The 26,335-nt window shown below is 33.2% G+C and overlaps 1 protein-coding gene across 1 annotated transcript in view; it reads right to left on the minus strand.

The window, feature by feature from the left end:
- The window catches only part of CCDC102B (coiled-coil domain containing 102B), a gene marked incomplete at both ends in the record, with an annotated part of 147,040 nt that overhangs the window by 35,140 nt on the left and 85,565 nt on the right, over window positions 1–26,335 (minus strand). The gene's annotated exons all lie outside the window — the stretch shown is intronic.

Here is a 26,335-nt window from a genome sequence, read left to right on the forward strand (position 1 = left end):
CAGAAGATATTACTTTATGTTTGTATCTTTTTTTTTTTTTTTTTTAAATCTATAAATTTATGATCTGATTCATAACATTAATTCCAAATCCTTTTCTACATTTCTAATAGGTAATTTAAAAACAACTCCTTCTCCCCACTCTGGTCTAATGTCCTAAATCAAAAACAAAACAAACAACAAAAAAAACATTCTTTGTCAAAGCTTTATTTTATTTTATTTATTTATTTATTTTTGCTTACCTAGCTTTCTTATGCATATCCACAGAATCAAACTAAATCTTCATCTAATGGATTTGAAATCAAAAGTTTTCCTCAAACTTCTGTTCAGTTTTACAGTGATTTGTATTTGAAAGCCTTACTGGTGTTTTTGGGATTAAATAGCACAAAAATCATTGTAACTTGTCCCCATTTGCCAGACCATGGGATTTTTATCTACACATCAAAATTACCAGAAAAATGAACTAAAATTAAAAGACATCTAATCTGAAATCTTTTCTTGAATGTTTCTGTTTAACGTAAAATAGAAACCCTACGGCATTTAATGAATGGGCAAGGTGTAATAAGTTTTAATAACCAATCATTCCAGATGATCTACATAAATCAATGATATGCATGAGCTTTAGATAAGCAGAGATGTCAGATGAGTAAAATAATCTAAGATGTACAATCTGGATCTTCCGCTGCTTCCTTAATTGAAAAAAGCAGCATTGAAGATTGTGACCTTAGGTATTAATAAATTAAAAAGTGAGAAGGGAAGTGGGAGTGGGGGAGGTAGAGAAAAAGAGAATGAATGAGGGAAAAAGTGATTGGAGGTAAGAGAGCGAGAAGGCAAGGAAGTGAGATGGAGGGAAGAGAGCAAATGAAGAGATGAAGAGAGAACACAAGCAGAGACAAGTCGAACAGACAGGAACAAGCTACTCTCTCATTTTTGAGAGTACATTTTTGTACTGGCAGAATCTGTATTTTTGTACTTTTGAATCTGGCAGAACCGGGATCTATTAACTTTCATGGCTCACTGAAAGTGCAATTTCTCACTAAATGTTTGGCTGAGGCACCTCTGTCACTCTGAATTTACACCACTAGTGTTAAATATACTGCATAATTACTATGCAATATTTTTAGAAGGAAAAATATTTTGAAATGTATTTAAGTGGATGCTTGTTTTTACATGATTGCACACTGATCAATTGAAGAAATTATTTCTATGCACCATAATATCACCAAAATAGTCCTAGAAACTAATTAATAAAATGCACTAGCTTGGTCCTTAACTAAGGAATGGCTCTCTTTCAAATAACATGGAGAAGATACAAATTCTGACAACACTTTATTATTCTTTTTATATTAACAACAACAACAATCAAACAAACACATAAGCATATATGCTAAAAAAAAAAAAAAAAAAAAAAAAAAAAAGCAGAAACCCAAATAGAGTATTTTCTGGTACATTTTCTTTCCATGTAAAATTGAGGCCTATTAGAAGAGTACACTTTTATGCTGTCTGGGCAAGCCTGTTCAAAGAAAATCCCTTACCAGTAAACTGAGAGAAAAAATATTATAACAAAGTTAGATTCCTGCTCTAACCTGTCCACTTAGTTTACATCAAAGAAGGTTAAGGATGGTAGTGTTATTGACTAAAGTTTGTTTTGTGATTTTCTACACCCTATGGTCATAACTTTTATTGTCATAAGATCATCAATTCTTCATATGTTCAGCAGATATTTTATTCAACATTGAATGTTATTTATATAAGGAATATAAGGACACATGAGACATATTAGTTTTAGATAACATTTGGAGATTTTTTTTAAGGTTTCACAGAAAACATTTTGACAGCTATTTCACAACCTAACATGGGCAGCATAACCTACGTTTTTGTGTCATTAGAAAATATCAACACCCCCTTTTCTCTCATATATCAGAAAATTGGCTGTTCTCTTAAATCAGTTGTTGAGTCACTAAGAAATGCACACTTCAAGCAACACTGTGATTGCCTAATGATCTTGACTGCCTAAAGAGAATGACTTTGTAACGTTATTTTAAGCAAAATAATTTAATATGCTACTGTTTTGGCCCTAGTTGCTATTTATACATAGCTATGCTTTAAAAGAAAAACAGACAGTTTAGATAAATTAATCTATTTTGAATATTGTTCATTTGTTGTTTATATGGAAAAAGACTTAGGGGCTGTAGTATTAAGTACTTAAGTATTACGATGATGTCTCCAAACAAAATTTGACCTATCAAAACAAACAAACAAAACATAAACAACCTCTTCTTTCTATTCCTTTCTTCCTCAAACATTTTGTATCTTCCAAAATGGCATATTAATGTTCCAGGAGACATAGCCAAGGTGTTATGGGAACCTTATATTTGTTGACTATTATAGCCTCCATAAATACAGTTGGAAACTACTACATATACAAACGACACAGTAAAATCCAACCTAACCTCTTTAAATATCTTATTCTGTAACTAAGTTCATAAGTTACTTAATTGCAATATGTCTGTCTTTGATATAGTGGTTGCAATTATTTTTCAGCCTTTTTGGTGCCCCATACCATTTTTTCATGTGTTGTACTGAGTTTCATTCAAAATATTTTTGAATGAATATGAAGAGCTTTTTCACAGATTTTTCTATTTCCACATAACCTCAAATAAAACCTGACTTTTTTCAGTGTCTTTTTTTAAAATAGTTTACCTTGGGATTTAATCGTATTGCCAAGAACCTATCACTATTATCTCAAGTCACATTAGACTAAAAAATTGGAAATGCAATTAGAAACTTTTTTGGAAGCATAAGATGTCAACAGGGTAAGGCAATAGAGGAAAAATTGTCAAGCAGCCTGTAGTATATTGATATGCTTTCAAAAATATAATAATACAACAAATCCAGAATTCCATTTCCATGATGTGAGGCAAGTGTATTTCAGCAACATCAGAAATGAAAAGACTTAGGGTTTTGTTTTTGCTAGAAAAAAAAATAACAATACTGACACAAAACAAAGCCAATACCCCAGCTATTACAAAAACATTTAACTCTGAAGAAGGCAATCTCAACAATAATAATTTAATCAGACTGCCTGGCAGTTTAATATATAAACACATCTATTATAGTAGAATAAAGAAGAAACAACAACCCAAAGCCCAGCCTTCTCACTCTGCACGCTGAGTGGTGTCACTCCTGACAGTAATTATATGCTGCTTTGCAACATGCAGCACATAATTTTATGTAGCTGATATTTGTAAATTACAAAAAATCCAACACAGCAACTATAGTCTTGAGACATTACTTCAAGCATTTTCAGCTTATAATAATTTTAAAGAACTGCATGAGCACTACATTTCCATTCATTAAACTTTAAAACAAAACAAAACAAAAACAAACAAAAAAACCCACAAGTAAAGTAACTTTATGTATGCATACATATATATATATATATATATTTACATATTTTGCAGTGCTTAGTGTTTGACTGTGACCTCCAGTATTTGAAAGCATATCACACTATATATATATATAGTTATAATTTATAACTATAGGTTATATAGTAGAAATTCATGATGATTAACATCAATGCTGACTGAAAACTCAAGAATAACTGATTTTTCAAGCCACACAAAACTACCTACTGCGCATTATATGAGAGTCTTCAGTAAGCCAACACAATATCCCAGTTCAAGAGAGCTAAAAATGTGACTTTTCACACCTGGAAATGGACCTTTTGGAAATATTCTCATGGATTTTCTCAATGTGTCCAAATCGTTGCCTACATATTACAAATGAGAATTTCTCAGTGCTACTAGAGAAATCCTTTATACTTTCTGATGAAAAATCCAGATATCTCTAGTGTGAAACAAAACATACAAATAAACAAAATCCCTAAAATAGAGATGAAGATTATCTTTCCTGTTAATGCTGTGACTGTTTAAGAAAAATCTTACGTTTTGAAACAGAATGAAAAGTATGACAAGTTTAATATATGTTATACATAGTTCCTACTCAAAATACATTTTAATATCAAATCAAATCAAATTTCAGAATGTATGACTATTATTACATAAAGATGTATTGAAGGATGTTATAGATTATAACAAGGTCTGTCACTAAGATCCTTCAGTCTCTGTTCTGAGAACCAAGTTGGGCAGGAGTGTTGATTTGCTTGATGGTAGGAAGGGTCTGCAGAGGGATCTAGATAAGCTAGATCGAAGCGCCATGTCCAGTTGTATGGCATTCAACAAGGCAAAATGCCAGGTTCTACATTTGAGTCATAATAAACCCATGCAACGAGGAATGGCTGGAAATTTGCCTTGCAGCAAAGGACCTGGGGATGCTGGTTTATAGCCATTTTAACATGAGCCATCAGGTGACACAACCATGTGATCAAGAAGGCCAATGCCATCGTGGTCTGCATCAGAAATAGTGTGGCCAGCAGGACTAAGGAAATGGTTGTCTCTTGTTACTTGGTACTGGTGAGATTGCATTTTGAGTGTTGTATTTAGTTTTGGGCCCCTCACTACAAGAAAGACACTGAGTTGCTGGTACATGTTCAAAGAAGAACAATGAAGGTGGTGTAGGGAGTAGAAAAAAAGACATATGAGGAGTGGCTGCGGAAACTGAGGTTGTTTAGGTTGGAGAACAGGAAGCTGATTGGAGACCTCATAGCTCTCTATAACTAGGAAATGAGGTTGCAGAGAGAAGGGTATTGGTCTCTTTTCTCAAGTGATAGTACACAAGTCAACAGCCTCATGTTGTGCCAGGAGAGGTTTAGATTAGATGTCAGGAAGAATTTCTTCACAAAAAAAGGGTGGTTAAGCTTTGGAAAAGATTGCCCAGGGGAGTGCTGTAGACCACATACCTGAAGAGATGTGTGAATGTTGTACTTAATGGACATGGCTGAGTGCGGTACTTGGTAGTTAAGTAGATGGCTGGATTTGATGATCTTAAGGGTCCTTTCAATGCGAATGATTCTATTATTCTATGAATTGCACATTTTAAAAATTAATGGCATTTGCAACATAGGTTGCAAAACAGAATATTGAGGCCATTTTTAGAGTAGTAATTATCAATGTATTAAAACTATCCAAGTATGCTTTCCTTCATCACCTAATTTTGTACTAATGACAAGACAGAAAACATTAGATTCATTTGTCAAATCAGAAACTCTGAAACCAAAAACTCAGAAAATGAATAGGCTCTTACCTATAAATTAATCAAAAGAAAGAGAAGAAAAAAATGGCGGACATGACTATTCAGATTACTTGAAAGCACTTGGACTGTGTAGTTTCTGTTTATTTACATCTCAAATAAGTCTCTTCAGTCTTTTCAGCCATTTCTCAATGGCTAAAATAAAAGACTATTGAAGATGACTTGCTGTAAGAAGAGAGCAAATCTGAAAAGGACAACACAACTTAATTATTCACTGCATAAAGTTTAGAGGCTAACACAGTATGTATTTCCTGTTTGTTCTCAATCACCACATTCCTATATCTCTAAAAGCCATGTTGGAAATTGATAAACTACTTCTAACCTTGGATTACAGTTCAGTGGGAAAGTCAATTTCTTGCTTTTCTTGCACTTCTAAGCTTCATTTTCATACAAATTTTAATATGAACAATTTCTCAGAACTTTTAGGTATGAGATGTAATAAACTGAACCATTGTGAAGCAACTGGTTATTATAACTGCTATTATAAGTTAAGATTGAAAGTCCCTTCCTCAGTCCTTGCTTTAATTCCTATAAAGAAACCATTTTTCACATTGGTGGCTATTATAATTAGAAAATAGTAAGAACGAGGGAAATAAAATAGGACAGAAAAGAAAAAGGTTTCCTTTCAACTAGAGAGATGGAAAAATGTGAGAAATAAAGTGATTTCAGTACACTATTAGATTAAAAAAAAAAAAAAAAAAAGGGAACCTAATCATAATAGTAGTAACCTACAATTCCATCTGAAGAGATGTTTCCAGTATTTCTTTTTATTCTGCTTATCTTCTGATGCTAGTGCTTCCTTACTAGATTTTCATCTTAGGAACTATTTGTTAGTAACAACTTGTGTACAGTGACACAACTAATGCTAGGGAATTAAATCTAGTATTGATATGCAATATAGCACTGAATCTGTTTAATATGTGAAGATGTCAGTTTGATATCTGCATTTCCCTTCTCCCTTCTGGAAGCACAGTTAGAAGGTACTAGAAAAAGACTAGCATTTCCTGTCATAGTCTTTCAGGTTTCTCCACTTTGCGAGTGAAAACAATCAATCTGAATTATTTAGATGACTACCTATATTATAAATTAGAAAACGTCAAAGGAAAGTATGGTTACTGAGCTATGAATATGATAGCAGTGTGAAATATCTAGCTGTATGTGAAAATTGGATATTAGTTCTTTCTCCACAGAAGATAAGGGCTGTTTTGAAGATCAATATTGCTTTCTGGAAACAATATACAGAACAGTTCCAATTTATTATTCACATATGACTTGATGCACCATCTAACTTTGACTTACCTTTTTGGTGTGAATACCCCTTTGACTACAGAAATCACACATATAGGTCTATGCAGAAGCTGAACCAGTTCCTAAACTACCAAAAAAAAAAAAAAAAAAAAAGACATGAAAATCCGTATACCCGTTTACCTTTATTTTATCCCAGATTCTCTTTCTCGGCAAAAATTTCCATCAGCCCCAGTTTCATGCTGTTACTGCATATTCTATGTATAGGACCTTTGCGTAATGTACATGCTGTGCATGTTCATTGTACAGAAAGTTTTCCAAACCTTATGTCAAACAAATGCTATTTCAATGAGAGTTCTGTTCAATACTATACCCATGAACTACATTCCTAAAAAAAAAGGTTTGTGTTGCACAAAAATCTGTAATCTGTTTTGCTCCAAGAGGACAAGTGGGTTTTGCAATAGTTGCAGAGCTGAAGACTAAGGAAATAATATATTTAGAAATTACTGCTTTTGAATTTTCACTTTAAGAAAGTTAACACTGTTTGAAATCTGCCCCTGCTGAACTCATTGTCTTCCAAAGAGTAGGATTTTAACCTCTATTTTAATAACCAATATTTCCACATTAGTTTGTCTTTTCTTAGCCTAGTTCCTAGATAAATAAATAAATAAATAAATAACGTGCTTTTTCATAACATGTGCATACATTCCATAATGCATAATTCCTTCATTCCTACATTCTTTCCATGCATAGATAGAGGTTCCTTTTTGTACTGTACATTTGCATTTAAATTGCTGCTAAGGAATATGGGAAGCATATATTACTATTTAAATTTGTTCTCTTATTAAAAACTCATACTAATAATATTCAATTAGTGTATTTCCTTCATTATTAGCTTAGTAGTTCAGTGAGATAATTAATCATTTTAATAAAATATGACTATTCCTTAAAACATAATTCTTAAGTAGAAAATTGTCTTATCAGCAAAATATTAGCTTTTCATCCTGAAAATAATTTTAAAATTGATTTGTCCTCATAAAAGATCATTAAATGCCTTTTATTTTCTCATATTTTTCCTTTATTTATGCTAAAAATGGACAACCATTATTTTTCCAATATACCCTTTGTAGTATATTTAGAATCCTTAACAGAAAGAACATTTTTACTCGTAAGTTAAGCATGCTCATTGAATGTTGATGTGAGCATGAACATTTTTCATTTTTCTAGTTTCCAGAAACAACGCTAGATCAATCTTCAGCTACCCTGACAAAAATTGTCTAGTTAGGAAGGATCAGCACTTTAATAATGTAAATTTAAATTTTAATGAAAATATTGCTGAGTGTTTTGGTTTTCTATCACTTATGCTTACACAGTTCTTTATGCTTAAGATCCTATTTTATGTTTTTAAAAAGTAAGAAAGGCAAAAAAAGCCCTGCTACAATACATTAAGAATGAACAGAATGGACACTGGAGCCACATTCATTTGCTCATCTCATGTTATCATTAACCTTGCAGTTAGATTAAGAACTGCATATTAAGTGGTAATAGTTATTATCTGTATTATGCTTGTATGAAGCTAGAAAACATTACCAAATAATAAAATATACATTCTGTTGTACACAACAATACACAACTCTTTCCTCTATTTCTTATATTCTGTTGTATTCAGAGTCCAGAGGAAGAAAAGGAATAAGCCAAAATACAAAACAGAGATAATAATTCTATCACATACCTGTCCTTGCCTTCTTTATTTTTAGGAAAGAAGTTTTAGAATTTTAATACCATCATTTTAATAATATTCTTTTTTGCCTTTTCTGTATTTATTTTATTTTATTTTATTTTATTTTATTTTATTTTATTTTATTTTATTTTATTTTATTTTATTTTATTTTATTTTATTTTATGTTATTTCTGTATTCTATGTTTTCAGCAAGAAATTCTACATTTTCAACATCCATATCTGCTTGCTCACAAACAAAAATGGTCCAAACAAAAAACAGGAACATTTTGCTATAAGCAAACTAAGATATAAAATGCAAGATGTTTCCTTTTTGTTTGGATATAGAAAGTGTTTATATTTACCGAACAGGTTTGCCATAAAAACGTGTTTTTAGAGTCTTCCACCCCTAAGTTAATTACTAAATAGTTAATAGTAATGGCAGAAAATTCAGACTGCAAAATACAGAACTTACACAATATTCTTCTACCTTACATATTTTGCAGTAATGGCAAGAGATACAAATAGATTTCAATATCATTAAAACAGATACAACCAAAGAATTTTAAATGGGTCATTCTTCTGTAATAGGCAAGTGTTAAAGCTGACTTTTGGTCATGTCGCAGTGTCCCAGAATTATTACACTGTAACCAGATTCTCTCAGCACACATTTTTGTTGTTGTTGTTTTAATTGTTATTACTATTATTATTATTGCTATTATTACTATTATTGCTATTGTTACTGATAATATATTAATATTAATATGATCATCTAATAATATAATAAATGAATAATAATGATAATGTTAATGAAGCCTCACATATATTATTACTGCTACTACTTCTACTACTACTAATAATAATGAGTGAGATGTACATGTTAAACTGCCATTATCCATCATTTACTTCTTTACTTTCTTCATAGAAAAAATGGACCTACTTAATGTATCAATAATTTAAATGTAATCTTGCATGCCTAGGCAACAGGTTGCACCCATAAAACCTATATTTCTAAATTTTACTGAGAGTAAAATAAATTCGAAGCTTACAGAATTTTCAGTTTATTGCCATCTAATTTCTGCATCACACATTTCTTATGGAAATTATTCTGAAAGGTTAAAGCATTACTTGAAAGCTAATCCTTGCTGATGTATAAAAATATTATTTTCAAAGGATATTAAGCTGTGTCTAAACACAAGGAAGTTGTTAATTTGCTTACAGCCAATATTAAGAAATCTTAGGCACCATTCACAAAGTGAAAGGAAGAATTTTTAAAAATGATCCTTCATGACCATTTGGGAAGAACAGATGGTAGGTGCATACAGATGCTGCTGAAGGCAGATGACTACTGCTCAGTTTCAGGTCTTGAAGTAAACAATAATCTCATTACTGGTAATGGATTGTCATTATAATGAGAGTAAACAGTAAAAGAAACCTGAAGCATCTTCATTTTCAGGAGCAGATGCATGTTCTAATCAAACTAAACAATACTAATTCTTATATGTAAATTTTTATAGCATCAAGATAATATGAAGTATAAACTGATTTAGTAGGATAGAAGCTACAAAAAAAATATTTCCTCCCCTTGATATGCAGATAGCCAAAGATGCCATATGGTATGAAAATCACATGACAATACATACCACAGAAAAGACCTACCTAATATATGATGATAATATAGTGATATCATCACAGAACAACAGAATCACAGAATGAATATTCTAACCATTATGACCACAAATGAAGGGAAATGCAAAGTTTCCCTAAAGAGAAATGAGATATGAATACATGCCAAGAAAGAAAGAGTGGACAATTAAATTAGTAACATTATGAATTAACATATCAGATCACATTTTTTGTGGTTCTGTTACTCAGAAAATAAACCAGAAAGGCAAGCAGACATTTTACACACAATATTTAGTTAAAATACAATTATTTTTTTTCCTCTCCATCTATTTTACCTTTCCTTTGTCAGCTAAAACTATAGATAAAATATTAGTTCAATAATAAATAATATTATATAAATTGTTTTCTAGCTCATTAACCTCATATAGGTTCAGTGCCTGTTGTTTCTCTTGGTGATTAATAGGGGAAGAAAATTTTACCATTTTATAATGAAGATTAGTAAATTAAGACCATTTAACCCATCAGTATAAGAAGTCTTTTTTCTCTTTTTTTTTTTTTTTTTTTCCTAAAAAAAAGTTTAAGTGGTTAAAAGAGTTTAAGTGGTAGGACCAGGATTTATGACATTTCTAGCCATAGCAGGATTGAAAAAATCTGAATCACATAGCTGCACACATAACATACCAGTTAGGGAATGTAGATATTATACATTATTATATATACTATATATATGTATATATATGTATATATATATATATATATATATGTATGTATGAATCTATAAAATTTATAATCAATAAATATGTCAGAAAAGGACATACTGACTTTTGTGCTTGTCTAATCTAGAAAGACTACGTAAAGTGAAATTAAAGGAACATTATTTATTTATTTATTTATTTAAGATGGCTTCCAACTTTTCTCTTCAGGATACATAACCCAAGATGTTAAGTGTTTACTTCTGTCCTTAATTTTTATGACCTGTAATTCTGTCATCATTCTTTTACTGTAATTTAACATACCTCTTAAAGGTCTGATATTTCATGATGTTATGCTCTTTAACAGGATTTATATAATTTATAGATCTGAATTTTTTTCTTACTGAAGTGCATAAAGTTCCTACTGAGATTTTAAATAAAAATATGTCCAAAATGGATGGATGGTGTTTTGAAAGTTATAAGTCTGCAAAATACTCAGAACATAACTGTGGTATGGTCATTTTACATGATGTCCAAATATCCATGATGTCCAATATCCGAATATCCAAATGGATATTGTGAATTAAAGGACTAATGCAATCATTTTATAAAATTAAAATGAAATGAAAGAAATAGAATTTTAACTTTTGAATTCCTTTTTTAGGAAGCAATTCTTTTTTTTTTTAGGAAGGAATTGGAACAAAAATCTTTTCAGTTTATCAAATGAAGCTGGTGCAGCCATAAACTATAAAAACCTATGTGTTAACAGTATGTGACTGTAGAATTAATTTAAGTGCAATAAGATACAATAGTGATTGAAAGCTAAAAGCTGACAAATAGATATATATTTTTTTTTCAAGTCAGTAAGGTAATTTATCTTTGGAATAATTTGAAATGTTTTTTGAAAGTTCATGAGGTTTGGATTTATTTATTTTCAGTCAATATTTTTTGTTTCTAAAAGGCAAGTTACTTTAAAAAGCTGTATGTCTGGTGTTTTGCATCTTCAAGGGGCCACTTCCAACTCTACAACCTAGTGAATAAGAATGTGAATCTCATCCTACTTATAAGTTCTTAAACCTAAATAGTCCATTATGTTTTCATTTTTATACAAGCTTGAGAATATGAGCCTTAATTGTTGTGCAATAAAAGGAAACTGCAAAAGTGGAAATATCTATTTTTTTTATTACCTATAAATTTTTTATTCCTTTGAAATTTAAATGTTTAATGTATAAGGCTAGAATTGCTCCACATACTATTTCAGAACTCCATGTGAAAAATATATTTCCATATTTCAGAACATACATAAATGCCAAAGCAAAGACGAGAAAAGGCTGGGAAGAAATAAATTTTTATTATCAGTGTACTAGATATAGGTTGAACCTATATCCTAAACAGACTTTCTGATTTGGTTCCAGGTTGCATGTCATACTTCGGAGTGTTTTGGAATCAATTAATTGAATAAAAAAGACACTAGAATTTAGAAGTGATGAATTAGGGTCTTCAGAAAAAAAAAAAAGAATAATAATAATCAAGACTATTTTAGGTAACAATATAAAAATATAGAAGTTCTAACAAAGAGAAATGTATTAAAAAATTTTAGAGTTATATAACAGTGTATTGGAATAGGCAAGGCTCTCAAAGCACTTATAGATATTTATCTTCATAAAAGAGACACAGAGTAAAAATAATTTATCAGTGAACTACCAAACTGATGTATTTGAGCAATTAAACTAAAATGCATTTCTTAGAAACACTGTTTCCTAGCAAAAACAAAAGCAGAAAACATGGATAATCAAGCTGCATTGTTCAGAACAAATATTGAACATCTTAAACACAGAAGTAGAAACAGTAGGAATTTGCAGCAGTTTAGATATATTATGTACAAATTGTCATGCCATAAAAGGCAAAGTAACATTGTCTCTATATGCAATGAGCAGATCACAGAATCACAGAATCACAGAATCACAGAATTTCTAGGTTGGAAGAGACCTCAAGGTCATCGAGTCCAACCTCCAACCTAACGCTAACAGCCCTCCACTAAACCATATCCCTAAGCTCTACATCTAAACGTCTTTTGAAGACTTCCAGGGATGGTGACTCCACCACTTCCCTGGGCAGCCTGTTCCAATGTCTAACAACCCTTTCAGTGAAGAAGTTCTTCCTAACATCTAACCTAAAACTCCCCTGGCTCAACTTAAGCCCATTCCCCCTCGTCCTGTCACCAGGCACGTGGGAGAACAGGCCAACCCCCACCTCGCTACAGCCTCCCTTGAGGTACCTAAAAAGAGCGATAAGGTCACCCCTGAGCCTCCTCTTCTCCAGGCTGAACAAGCCCAGCTCCCTCAGCCGCTCCTCGTAGGACTTGTTCTCCAGGCCCCTCACCAGCTTCGTCGCCCTTCTCTGCACCCGCTCAAGCACCTCGATGTCCTTCTTGTAGCGAGGGGCCCAAAACTGAACACAGTACTCGAGGTGCGGCCTCACCAGAGCCGAGTACAGGGGGACGATCACCTCCCTCGCCCTGCTGGTCACGCTGTTCCTGATACAAGCCAGGATGCCGTTGGCCTTCTTGGCCACCTGAGCACACTACTGGCTCATATTCAGCCGACTATCCACCATCACTCCCAGGTCCTTCTCTGCCTGGCAGCTCTCCAACCATTCCTAGATCTACATAAAACTAATGGTCTACAAAAACCGAGGTTTTTCAAGCTATGACAGCATGAACTACAGCTGAGTCTTGGCAATTAGGAACATAGTATTTATTACCTTACAAGTGATTAGAAAAGAAAAAAAAAAAAAGAAAAAAAGAAAGGCAATAAAAATGCATGTAATAATTCGAAAGCAAAAACAGCCATCAGAAAGCAGAAAGAAAACAAACCAACAAACAAACTCACCACTACCAGCACCAAAAAAAAAAAATAAAAATTAATGTTTTAAATTCAATAACATATTAAATGCACAATGCAAAGAAATAACAATATTTTCCAGGGCATAAACGTTTTTTTTCATCCTAAGGATTGAATTAATTAATTAAATTAAATAAATTAAATTAATTAAATTTAATTAATTTAATTACTTAATTAAATTAATAATTGGAGTGCAAAAGCATCCTAAAATATACTCAAAACACTATTATGACTTAATATAGCCTTTTACATCAAATGGGTTATCACTATAAGAAACCACTAAGAATACCAAATGCCTACAAATTACTATTAATCAGGCAAGGCTAATAAACAAGGAATTGTGATAATCCATGAAGTCTTCAGAACAAATTAGAATAAATCCTTGCAAATGGAAATTTTAATTCTGAAGAATTCCATTATAAACAGGATTTTTCCTTGTCATTTATAGTTCACAAAAGCTATTGTATAACAATGGTGGATTCAGACCTCTTTCTTTAAGATATGAATTCTTTCATGGCAATTCACTAGACTTAAGGGTTTAGAAAATATATGTTGCTTTAAGAGAGGCACATAAAATCTGCTGTTGCATACATCACATACAGATGAATTACTTTGGAAGTTAGAACTCAAGATGTAGAAGATCTAGATACAAGTCCCACTCTCTAAGTGGATTTGAACTCATACGGAACTCTAAGCTGTGAATTAAAAGTCTAAGTAAAAGTAACACCAATAGATTTTATCAAAATAGTTTGATTCTTTAGTGCATAAATTAAAATCCAGGGCAAGAGTTAGCAGGAACTATACCTACACAGTCATATATATATTTCATATAACACTGATATTAATATTTCAGCAATTACATGGGAAAAAATTGTGTACAGGTAGGCATGCATACATATATGCTTGACAGCATAGTCAGGTTATACCTCTACATTTCTTTATTCTTTTTGATAGATGGTCTGATGAAAACAGTCATTCAGTGCAACATCACAAATGCTACTTTTGATCATCACTGAGATACTTAATAACTACTCTTAGTATTTATTGGTAAGATCCTTGAAGTTTGAGGCAGATCGTATCCAGATTAACATGCTTAGTAGCATGAGAGAGGACTCTTCACACCAGAAAAGAACAAAGCAAATGAAACAAAACCAAACCAATATCCACCCTCCCTCCCCATCCCTGCCCCCACTCCCCCTCCCCCCCCCCAAAAAAAAAAGGTGGGACAAAACAAAAAAAAACAAAACAAAAAATTATAGCAGCTAGATTCAACTCTGCTATCCTCCAAAAAATAAATACATCCAGGAAATATGTGTTTCCTGCAATTTACAATCCTGCCCATAGGATTTGCAAAATGCTGTCCCCTTGTGTATCATCAATTTGAAACCAAGGATTTCAAAAGCCTAAAATAAAATATGTAAAGATACAGAAGCAGCAATCTACTGAAAGATTAAGAGTATACCAAAGGCTAACAGTAAATTATCCTGAAGTTCAGAGTTATCTCCCAGATGAAGCAGCACTGATCACAGGTGCATTTCATGGTCTCTGACCCTGAGCTCAAGGAAGAAAAACATTTTAGAACACACTTAAAAACATATATAAATGGCTGGCTATTAAAAATGGGCTTGGCAGAACAGTGCCCTAATGAGAAAATGGGAATAAAAGTGTTTCTGGATGATTTATAATCAGCATCCTTTCTAAAATGAGATAAAATGCCTGGAGGGATATACAGCCTACTCCTTGACCTTGCTGAGATGTGTCATATGAACAGCAGGACCACAAAGCAGATTCGTGAAGGATACAAATAACATATTTATGATTTACTTGGCTTTGTTTAATAGGAAAAGAAAAAAAAAGAAAAAATAATAAAAAAAATTACCTAGTGTTATTGTCCTTTCCTGTGAATAAAAGTACATAGGAAAGTTAGTAAAACCATAAGGCATTGTGAATTATTGATACATGTAATCCATAGCTTCATTACTATTACATATATTAGCCATATACCTTATGTATAAACCTTCAGGTTACTTTCTTTATTTTAATCACGTGAACAGAGTTAGAACAATGGAAGAACATAGAAGATTTATTCAAAGAAACTGAACCCCTATTCAGAGAAACTGAACCCCTGTGTAATTCTCTGATATTGTTTAGTTCATCTCTTCTCCCTAGATGTATGGAAAATTTGGTAGCAGAATATAGGAATATTCTTGAATGTTGTTTTGCAAGTGTATTACTAATTTATCTATTTCAATTTACATTTTGGTGCAAGTGTGAAATTCTTAGTTACAGCTAAATTACGACTAGAAATGCTGACAACTCAAACTGAAGTAAGTCAACAAAAATGTTTTATTTTTTGTTCCAAATGCAGTTATATGATATCAAATATCAAGATGTTAAAACTAAAATATTAACATAAAATAAGCATAAGATTTTTGCTAAAAGTAGCATCTCTGATTTCCCAGAAAACTGTATATATAAGTTTCTAATTATTACATTGTAATAATATGACCATCAAGGATTAGAAATATAGCAAGATTTGCAGAAAATCCTTTCAGAATCTCTTTTCATCCCCAAGGTATCAAAAAGACATGAAGATTTAGAACAGCTACCAACAATAACATGTAAGAATGTCCTGAGAGAAAATTTATGCTAAATATCTGAGAACTTATCAGGCTTTATTTTTTCAGCATTGACTCAGGAAATGTATTTAAATGCTTCATGTAACAGCAATTATAACAACCTCAGTGATTTTTAAGTCTTTCAGAAATATTTCTACCCTGAAGTGATAAAATCTGTTCAACTCCTAATTGGGTAAATTAATAAAGTATTTTGTTATGCATCTGTTATATCTGTTGAGCCTCTGCCTGCATTAATACTGGAAAGCTCTGTGTAGTTTTGTTATCCTTTGTTAGACAGGAAGATTTCTCCAGTACGATACATTTTCATGATGTTTTTTCAATGTTTTTAGTACTTACATTATAGTTCTGAAGAAGAAGTAAAAAAATATTTCCAGCAAATTCCAGAGAATACATTTCTTTTATCCAAATCATTCCTAACATTCTTACAGAACTATTTAACTCTTCAATACCTCCAGTACCTGTTAACTAGCTTAGTAAATTGCTATATAAATTTAAAACAGAAAATTATATTAAAAATAACAACTACTTTTTTAGCATTGAGACGTTACTTTCTGAAGAGTCTGTTATAACTGCTATCACTATATAATTGTGGTGAAACTATTGCAAACATGTAATTTATTTTATGTTTGACCTCTCAAGAGATATCAGGATATTTGGTTATCAACAAAACAACACTGCTGCAATAAGCAGGAGGGAATAGGAGGGAGCTAGACTATCTACATAGTGCATTTTCATTTGTTTTGTTGGAAATTATTGGAACAGTGAACAAATTCACCATTTGTATAACATAATTCCACTGAAACAAACTAATTCATGCTTTCATCGAGTTCCGTGTCTGTGAGAAGGAGAAGAAAGTACCTGTGGGAATGGTGGTAAACTGAGGCAGGAGAAGTTTAGGCTGAACATCAGGAAGAGGTTCTTCACCGAGAGGGTGGTTGCACATGGAACAGGCTCCCCAGTGAAGTAGTCACTGCACCAAGCCTGTCTGAATTTAAGAAGCGATTGGACTGTGCACTTAGTCACATGGTCTAAACTTTTGGGCAGACCTGTGCAGTGCCAGGAGTTGGACTTGATAATCCTTATGGGTCCCTTCCAACTCGGGATATTCTATGATTCTATGATTCTATGATGATATAGTATAATATAGTATTACACTAATTTATGAAAGATGCACACACAGAAAAATAAAATGCTTTTTTTATTTCCTGAATGTTCAGAAAACAAAAACTTCAGATTAAAATAAAATAAAATAAAATAAAATAAAATAAAATAAAATAAAATAAAATAAAATAAAATAAAATAAAATAAAATAAAATAAAATATCGGGCAATGAAAAATCTACTTTTTTTTTTTGTTGTTGTTCAGTCATCTACTGATTTTCACTATCACCTTTTTTTCCTCCTTCTTTGGCAAGTATCAAAGGAATACATACAGATGTACTCTGTATAAACCTTTGGGTCTCCTAGCTAACCAAAGTTTATCTTACACAGCTAATGCTAATTGAGCCCAACTGTAAAGACTAAGGGTAATTACTGAGGACAGAGAATGATGGTTGATAGACCCTAAGAAAGTAGAACAGAATGTCACTCTCTCTTCTGTCTAATGATAAGTTAGATGGGATGCAAACATAAATACCTAATTCATTATATCCAATATAATATAATACCTAAATATAACATAAATACCTAATTCATTATATCCAATATAATAATTCATGATATTCAATACCTAATATATAGTTATAATAATATATAGAAGCTGGTTAGATACTTACACTGTTTGTTACTCAGGTATACAAATCAAAAAGAAAGGCAAACATCAAAATATTTTATAATTTTGTTAAAGGTTTTCCTCTTTTTTGCCTGTTACCTCCAAATTGCTCACATACAGCAATGGCATGAGATCTGTCCCATACATATGAAATACTTTTATATACACCTTGAACAGAATCAAGTGTTTATTTTTCATGATGGGAATTAGAGCTGAATTTAAACACCGGCTGTTCTAGATCTTACCGAGTGTATAATGAGGAGTATTTAATAGTATAAAAAGACTAGAAACTAAAATAAAGAGGAAAAGAGAAAGGGGTGGGGGCAGGGGGAGAGAGAATAGGTCCAGAGATGATCTGCTTGATCCAAGATCTACTGTGAGTCAATAGCAGAGAACAGCAATTCCCAAATACTAATCTAATCAGCAGAATGGTAATGTGGAGCAGTAGTATTCATATCTTCTAAGGTAATAGTGGTCTTTAAAATGGTGCTTTCAATAATGAATACATCTTATCCAGTAGAGATATATAATTATACATGAGAAACAGAAATAATATTATATTGAGTGAATTTGTATTCTGAGATCACATTGTTTTATATACAACCATTACATTATATAATGACAGATTTCTTTATACTTATTAATCAGTTGAAGAAAAGAACCATAAATAAGTAATCTTTTTCATGTATATGTACCTAGGGTATTTCAAGTATGTGTATCTGCTTTGGTTACAATACTATTTTGCACTATATTTGAACTATTGCACACTTTTGTTTAATATTTTTCCATAGTTACACACTGCACTGTGAAATAATATACAGTAATATATAAATAAAATGTTTGGAAAAGCATGTTTTTACAGTCAGGGTAACCATGGATACGAAAAACAGCTGGTCATTAAAAGCTCATGGAACCAAACCACTTCAGCAGCAGCCCAAATTTTTATTGCAACCCTGCATTCTCAAACACAATCCCATCTGTTGACATGGGTATAGAGGTCTCCTGTGTGTTTTGGAGCTTTTCTGATATTGCAGATTCTGGCAGATGTACACCCAGATCCCACAAAGACATCTACCTATTTTAGTATATGAATTAACACTTGATAGGTTTATTAAATCCATAATCATTCAACCATTCCAAAAACATTACACAACAAAAGCAACAAGAATACTGCATTTCAGGCTTACTTGCGTTTCCACTGCATGGCTGGCAAAATCGATATAAAAAAGCCTCACATAGCTAGCTGCCCCTCTGTTTGGTAAATTAGGGACAAAAAACTGAAATTATATTTATAAATGAAGTTATTTTTTTGATTTAACACATTACTAATTGTCTCCTTAACAAAGGAGATTGCATTAATAATGCTTAAGCCTTAGTAGATCTATTTAGATTTTATTAAATCTGGCAAAGTACATAAGCATGGTGATCAAAAGAAAAGATCAGCTGGTAATTTTATCATGTCATATGTACGTTTGTACCACCATCACACAATGCTATTTCACTCACATTTCATTATCTACTGTGCTGAATATCTATCTCTGTCAAAAACGTGCTATCATGGATAATCTGTTGTTACAAAGTGAACAGTGGGATTTCACTGCGATTATCTACCAAAAAAAAGTGTTACTTAAGAACAAGGCAACTGATCATCACATTGTATCCAACAGAATTAAATTGATTCAGAGTGCAATAACACAAACAACAACAAATTTGGGAGTAATTTGAAATGTTTATATAATGTTATTAGATGTAGCCAAACCATATTTATAAAATGAAAGTATGCTGGAGTATAAATTCAATATAGTGACTAGGTGTGCTTCTGTGGCAAAGCAGGAAAGCCAACTCAATCCTATGGTTAGCTATAACCTGTAGGAGAAATAGGTTTATATAGACCAATGTTTATTCTTGCATGAAGCTAAACTAAGTTTCCTGAAGTATTTATTTTTTTTTTTAGTCTATTATATTCCTTCATCAGAATATTATTCCAGAATATTTTCATTCCAATTAACTTCTCAGAAAATCAGATATGCTCTTATACAGTACATACAGTAATTACATACAGTAATACATACTGCATTACATACAGTAATAGTTTTACTATTTATTTCAATTTATTTAAATTTCAAATTCATTTCAATGTATTTCTTTATGTTATTTTATTTTGTTTTATTGAGCTCTGTAAGAATCATCACTCCTCATTCAGCCTAAGACTTTGAGGTTGTACTCTGGAATTGAACAGCAAACACATTATTAACTGGGTTATCACAACGGGATATGTTTTCAAAGATCAGACTTTTCTGCTATTATTTTCCATGTCAACTTCGTTTTGGGCAGTCTTTTTATTGTCATAAGCTTTGCATAATTTTATTGTCATAAGCTTTGCATAAGCTATATTGTCATAGGCTTGCATAAGAAAGTGTGGCCAGCAGGGCTAGGGAGGTGATCGTCCCCCTGTACTCGGCTCTGGTGAGGCCGCACCTCGAGTACTGTGTTCAGTTTTGGGCCCCTCGCTACAAGAAGGACATCGAGGTGCTTGAGCGGGTCCGGAGAAGGGCGACGAAGCTGGTGAGGGGCCTGGAGAACAAGTCCTACGAGGAGCGGCTGAGGGAGCTGGGCTTGTTCAGCCTGTAGAAAAGGAGGCTCAGGGGCGACCTTATCGCTCTCTACAGGTACCTCAAAGGAGGCTGTAGCGAGGTGGAGGTTGGTTTATTCTCCCACGTGCCTGGTGACAGGATGAGGGGGAATGGGCTTAAGTTGCACCAGGGGAGTTTTAGGTTGGATGTTAGGAAGAACTTCTTTACCGAAAGGGTTGTGAGGCATTGGAACAGGCTGCCCAGGCAAATGGTGGAGTCACCATCCCTGGAAGTCTTTAAAAGACGTTTAGATGTAGAGCTTAGGGATATGGTTTAGTGGGGACTGTTAGTGTTAGGTCAGAGGTTGGACTCGATGGGCTTGAGGTCTCTTCCAACCTAGAAATTCTGTGATTCTGTGTTTTTTTATGCCAGTTATGTATCATCTGTGTCAAATATCTTTTATTGTCACCAAGAACAATCAGGCACAGCATCTACATGCACAACATGCATATGCACAGCTCAATTACTTGTCTCTCATGAAATTCCTTCTCCGTGAGATCCATGAGACTTTTTTTTTTTTCCTTTCAGTGACACCACTGTTTGTCTGTACTTTGTCTTAAAATTGCCACATCTAACCCTAAAAACAGCATTTAAGATTAGAAACATATGTGAAAAATAGCAAAATAAAAGTAATAATGATAATAATAATAATTAATTCTAAGTATTATTATAAATTTAATCAATGCATAGTGAATCTTCACTTAATCTACCTAAACCCAGCTGTTAGTGTAATTTATACACATTTTAAATTGGATTAGAAGATTTTGTTTTGCTTCTGTCTGCTTATCCAGGCACTGCTGCAGTTTTTGAATCTAATGCAGCAAACCATCAAGCTGAAAGCAAATAGACTGATTTTCAAATAATCCAAGAACATTTCTACATTGATGTTAGTTATAATGCAATAAATTCAAAGTAAACTAGTAATATTTGAATCTGTTCTTTATACATGTACATGTGTTTCACTTTTTAAAAAGATGAACTTCAAGGAATAGCATTCTGCTTTGCATGTCTTGAACTAAAGTTGTCAGATATTATTGCATTGAATTTGTTGTACTCTGTATTATAGGCTATACACAGAAGCCCCATTTTCTTAGCTACCTTGAAATTCTTCCATTAAAATGTTATGTAACAATTTATTGACAACAGGACATTACATACAACTTTCCTTCTAATCACAGACAAGGACATTTCTTTATCTTAATGTATTTCTCCAGTTTGTGTGCCACTGCCAATAAAATACATGTCACAAGACTGGAAAAGCAATATAATGCAGGGATGGTTTAAAAACAGGCTGCATATAACTTTCATTCCAAAACTGTAATTTGAACCCTATGAAACTTAAAAAACAAAAACAAACAAAAACCTGTTATAACTGTTATGAAAACTGATAATAGATTAGTAGATGATTTTTTTCCTGTTTTTGATAAACTGATGCATGACCAGCATTTTTTGTAAAGGTATTCTCAAAAATGTTCTGTCTGAGCTTATTGAAGTGCCCTATGTCTTTGTGTACTTGTAGAAAAGAAAGTTGATGGATGGAGGCATGTACTCTTACTCTCAAGAAAACAAGCCAGTCTCAAATGGAAAAGTGAATGTAACTTGGCAATTAAGTTTCTAAAAGCCATAGACTGGGGGGAAGGGGTGCGGTGATGGAGAGTCAAAAGCTTGCATTTATATTTCCCAAAATAATTGTGAGCATATTCCTGTGTATTCATGCCCATAATGGTAAGATTTGATAAGCTTAGTAGAAAAGCTTCTAATGAAACTGTTATGGCTTGGAAACAGATCTGACTCAGGAGCGTCTTTGCAATCAGGATCAAGCTACCTGTAAAACATTATTTTCCAAATAAATGTAGTAAAAGTATACAATGATTGGCATCCTGCATTATTTCATATTGGTTAACAATATGTTCAAGATAATTTAAAAGCATTTCCAAGGGATATCATTACAACCAGTATGACATGTCCATTTTCTGTAATACCTCATCTCAAATCTCAACACTGATTTGTTTACACATTGTTTATTTCTCCAGGTTCCATTTTAAAATTTAATTTTCAGTATGAAGAGTTGTATCAAAAATAGGATCTAATGTATCTTCAAGTTATAGTGGGATACCATCTTTTTGCCATTGTATTGGGTCTGTCTGAGCTGGAGTCACCTTTTCCCTGCAGCAGCCCACACAGTGCTGTGCTCTGCACTCGTAGCTGGAACAGCACTGATATCACTCAAGTGTTGTGTCTATTGCTGCATAGTGCTGGCACAGCATCAGGACTCCTTCCAAGCCCCCAAGAGCCAGCAGGCTTGGGGTGGGCAAGTGATGGGAAGGGGACATTGCCAGGGCAGCTGACCTAAACCAACCAAAGGGATATTCCATAACACATGATGTCACACTCAGCAATAAAAAGGGAGGCTCTCGTGGCAGAGGGGGCTGTTCCTCCTGAACAACCACTACGCGTTTTGAGGCCCTGCTTCCCAGGATGTGGCCAAACATTGCTCGTTGATGGGAAGCAGAGAATAATTTTTTCCCTCTCTCTGTGCTTCCGTGCGGACTTATTGTTTCTTTTGTTTCTTTTTCTCCCCATTCCCTTTCCTTTTAATATCCCCTTTCTCTTCTCAAACCTCGAGTTCTCTGTGTTATATTTTCTCCTCCTTCCTCTCTGAGGAGAGGGGGAGTGAGAGAGCGGTTGTGGTGGAGCTTGGCTGCCCACCTGAGTAAAACCACCACAGCCATTAATCTGTACTTCTCAGAAAGTACAAGTAGATTATCCATGTCTGGATTCAGTCTTGGTCTTAGTTCCAGTTTCTAAATTCCCTCATTGTCTTCTTTCTTTTGCTTAGGAATATTTAATGCTTGATTGCCTGAGAACAAGCAGCAAGTGTCATCACATAGGTTGTTTTAAGTCACCTGGTTTTATATGGTGTTAGAAACTGATAAATATCACCCATTTAACTTTAAAACTCTAAAATGGAACTGAAATCAAGCCATTTTTTTCCCTGTGAAGCCCTTACACACTTGCTAGAAGATAATCTATGCTTCCCTTTCATAAACCTTGCCTTCCTTTTAACTTGATCAAAATCATGAGCTCCAAACAAACCAAAACAATGTGCTCCAAAATAATGCTGCCTTTATCCCCACAATAAAAACAAACCCTTGGGTGAACAGACAGACAAGCAGATAGACAGTTGTGTTTATTGTGCAAAGTGTGAAAAAGCACCTTGAACTCAAGGCTGACCAGCCTCAAGAGAATTGAGCAAAGTCTTCTGCATACTCATATTAGTTTTAATTAGCTTCATATGAATTTTAAGCTAAAAATTAATGAAATATCACAAAAACTTCCCTAGATCTATTTAACTCATATTAATTGTTGTCACTTGCCATTAATACTGTAGATTCTTTTCTTTTTAATATTTCCTATTTTCACATCTCTAAGAAATACAAAACTGGCAACAGAAATTCCCAAGAATCCTTATTCCTGAGATCAAAATGGTGGCAAAAACTCCTGTTCAACTAAATATAAATGTGTTAAACTACCTTTCTAGTATTGTTCTACTTAAGTACTTTAAGAATATTAAGAATACTAAGAATATCAAGAATATATTAAGCTGAATATGAGTGAGCACTGTGCCCTGGCAGCCAGGAGGGCCAACTCTACCCTGGGGAGCATCAAGCACGGACGGCCTTGCTAGTCGATTGAGGGAAGGGATTGCCCCACTCTGTGCTGGTGTGGCCTCACCTTGAATACTGTGTGCAGTTCTGGGCACCACAGTACAAAAAGGACGTGAAATTGTTGCAGAATGTCTGGAGAAGGGCTACAAAGATGGTGAAGGGCCTAAAGGGGAAGATGTATGATGAGTAGCTGAGGTCAATTGGCCTGTTCAGCTTGTAAAAGAGTAGGCTTCAAGGCCTTGGAAAAGGGGAGACCTTATCATGGCCTACAGACTCCTCACAAGGGGGAATGGAGGAGCAGGTGCTGATCTATTATCTTTAGTGACCAGTGATAGGACCTGAGGGAATGTTGTCAAGCTGCAACAGGGGAGGTTGAGGCTAGACATCAGGAAGAGGTTCTTCACTGAGAGGGCTGTTGCACACTGGAACAGGCTCCCCAGGGAAGAAGTCACTGCACTAAGCCTGTTGGAGTTTAAGAAGCATTTGGACTGTGCACTTAGTCACATGGTCTGAATTTTTGGGTAGACCTGTGTGGAGCCAGGAGTTGGACTTGATGATCCTTGTGGGTTCCTTCCAACTTGGGATATTCTATGATTCTATGATTCTATGAATATATACTCATACTGCCACTAGTCAATTTAAGAAGAAAATGCTAGTAAATGTTTATGGCTATATATTCTATTGCACAAACAGTGATTCTGTTCATGCTAATGCAGTTGCATGCAGATAAAGAGATTCAAAGAGATTGCTTAAATCTGCAATTAATGGAACATAAATCTTGTATTATTATAAAATTAAGAGAAAGGAAATCAAAAGTGGCTTTCTCCTGAAGATTTAACATCAATGTCTTTAACAGTCTGAGACTCTCAACTGAGCTGGGGTAATCTGTGCATTTTCTTTTCTCATGAGCAATTTGAAGAAACGTGCCTTAACCTTCCTGATTCTCAGAGCTCAGATAAGCCAACGACTTTGAATTACCATTGACTGAAATGTCAGAATATTTCAAGGGAAACATAACAAGCAGGCATTAATTGTACATGAGACTTTTTTTTTCCCACCATCTAGAAATGTATTTTCTATTTATTGTGCTATAGTTATTGCTATTAAGTGTTACTTAAAAAGGTTGCATCTGATTCTTGATGGATTAGTCTGACTTCCTTGAAACACAAAACACTAAATTGCCGATAATTTATGAACAAGTCTAAATTAGAAGTTTTTTTTTTTTTTTCTTTTATAAATGATGTTTTTGAACCATTGTACTTAATTTTGAACTAATTGTTAAAAGCTAACACATCACAGCCTTATCCTATTATACAGAGTTTGTTCTGTTTCAAAAGTGTAACCAAGTCACTGACAGGCACTGTATAACATCTCGTATATTACAGGTGAAATGTTATTTCTATCATTAATTTATATTTCAGTAAGTAAACATTTTTATTAATGTGCAGTGATTTTTTTTCCCATATTTTTGTAACAGAGTGTAAAGCTATTGAAAACCTGAATTAACTCAAGGAGCAATCAAGTGGTTTTATATATAAAATGCTATACACAGGGTAGATATAATTCAGTCCTTCCAGTATGATCTTTCATACTTTGGGTAACCCTCTGAGTAGCATATGAGTAAGGACATGCTTACTCTTAGTCTGAAATGGAAGTTAAATCCACTTTGGTTAAATTTACTTGTTTTAAGATTTCATGATATATGAAAATTTATCATATGGAAATATGATTGGTTAGAATTAACTAACACAAGTCTTTAAAACAACCAGATCTATTTGTCAACATGACACTTAATAGTGACAAGTAGGATACTTGAATACGATGAAAGACACTTCAGCGGCAGACATTAGGCACGTTTGTATGTGAAATGAGTCATAACTAACATTATTGGTTGAACAATATACATGTATTTAGAAAATAGCTTTTTTTTTTCTTTTTTCTTTTTTTTTCCTTTTCTTTTTTTTTTTTTTTTTTTTCTGTGACTTTGCTACGTGCCTAACATGTCACAAACAGTTCTAAAATAACATCTTGATATTTCATTAATTAGTTAGATGAAATGTCAAAATAAAATAGTTATAAATTGCAAGTTTTGAAAACTTGTCAAACTGAGAATGGAAACAAAAGTGCTTGGCATGCATACAAATATTTTGTTTTAGTTTGTTAAGCTGACATGAAGTATATAGCAAATATATGTATGTATAACAAATTGGTTTAAAATACTTATTTTCTGGAAT

This window comes from Netta rufina, assembly GCF_964035555.1.
Source record: "Netta rufina genome assembly, chromosome: 2".
Lineage (NCBI taxonomy): Eukaryota > Metazoa > Chordata > Aves > Anseriformes > Anatidae > Netta > Netta rufina.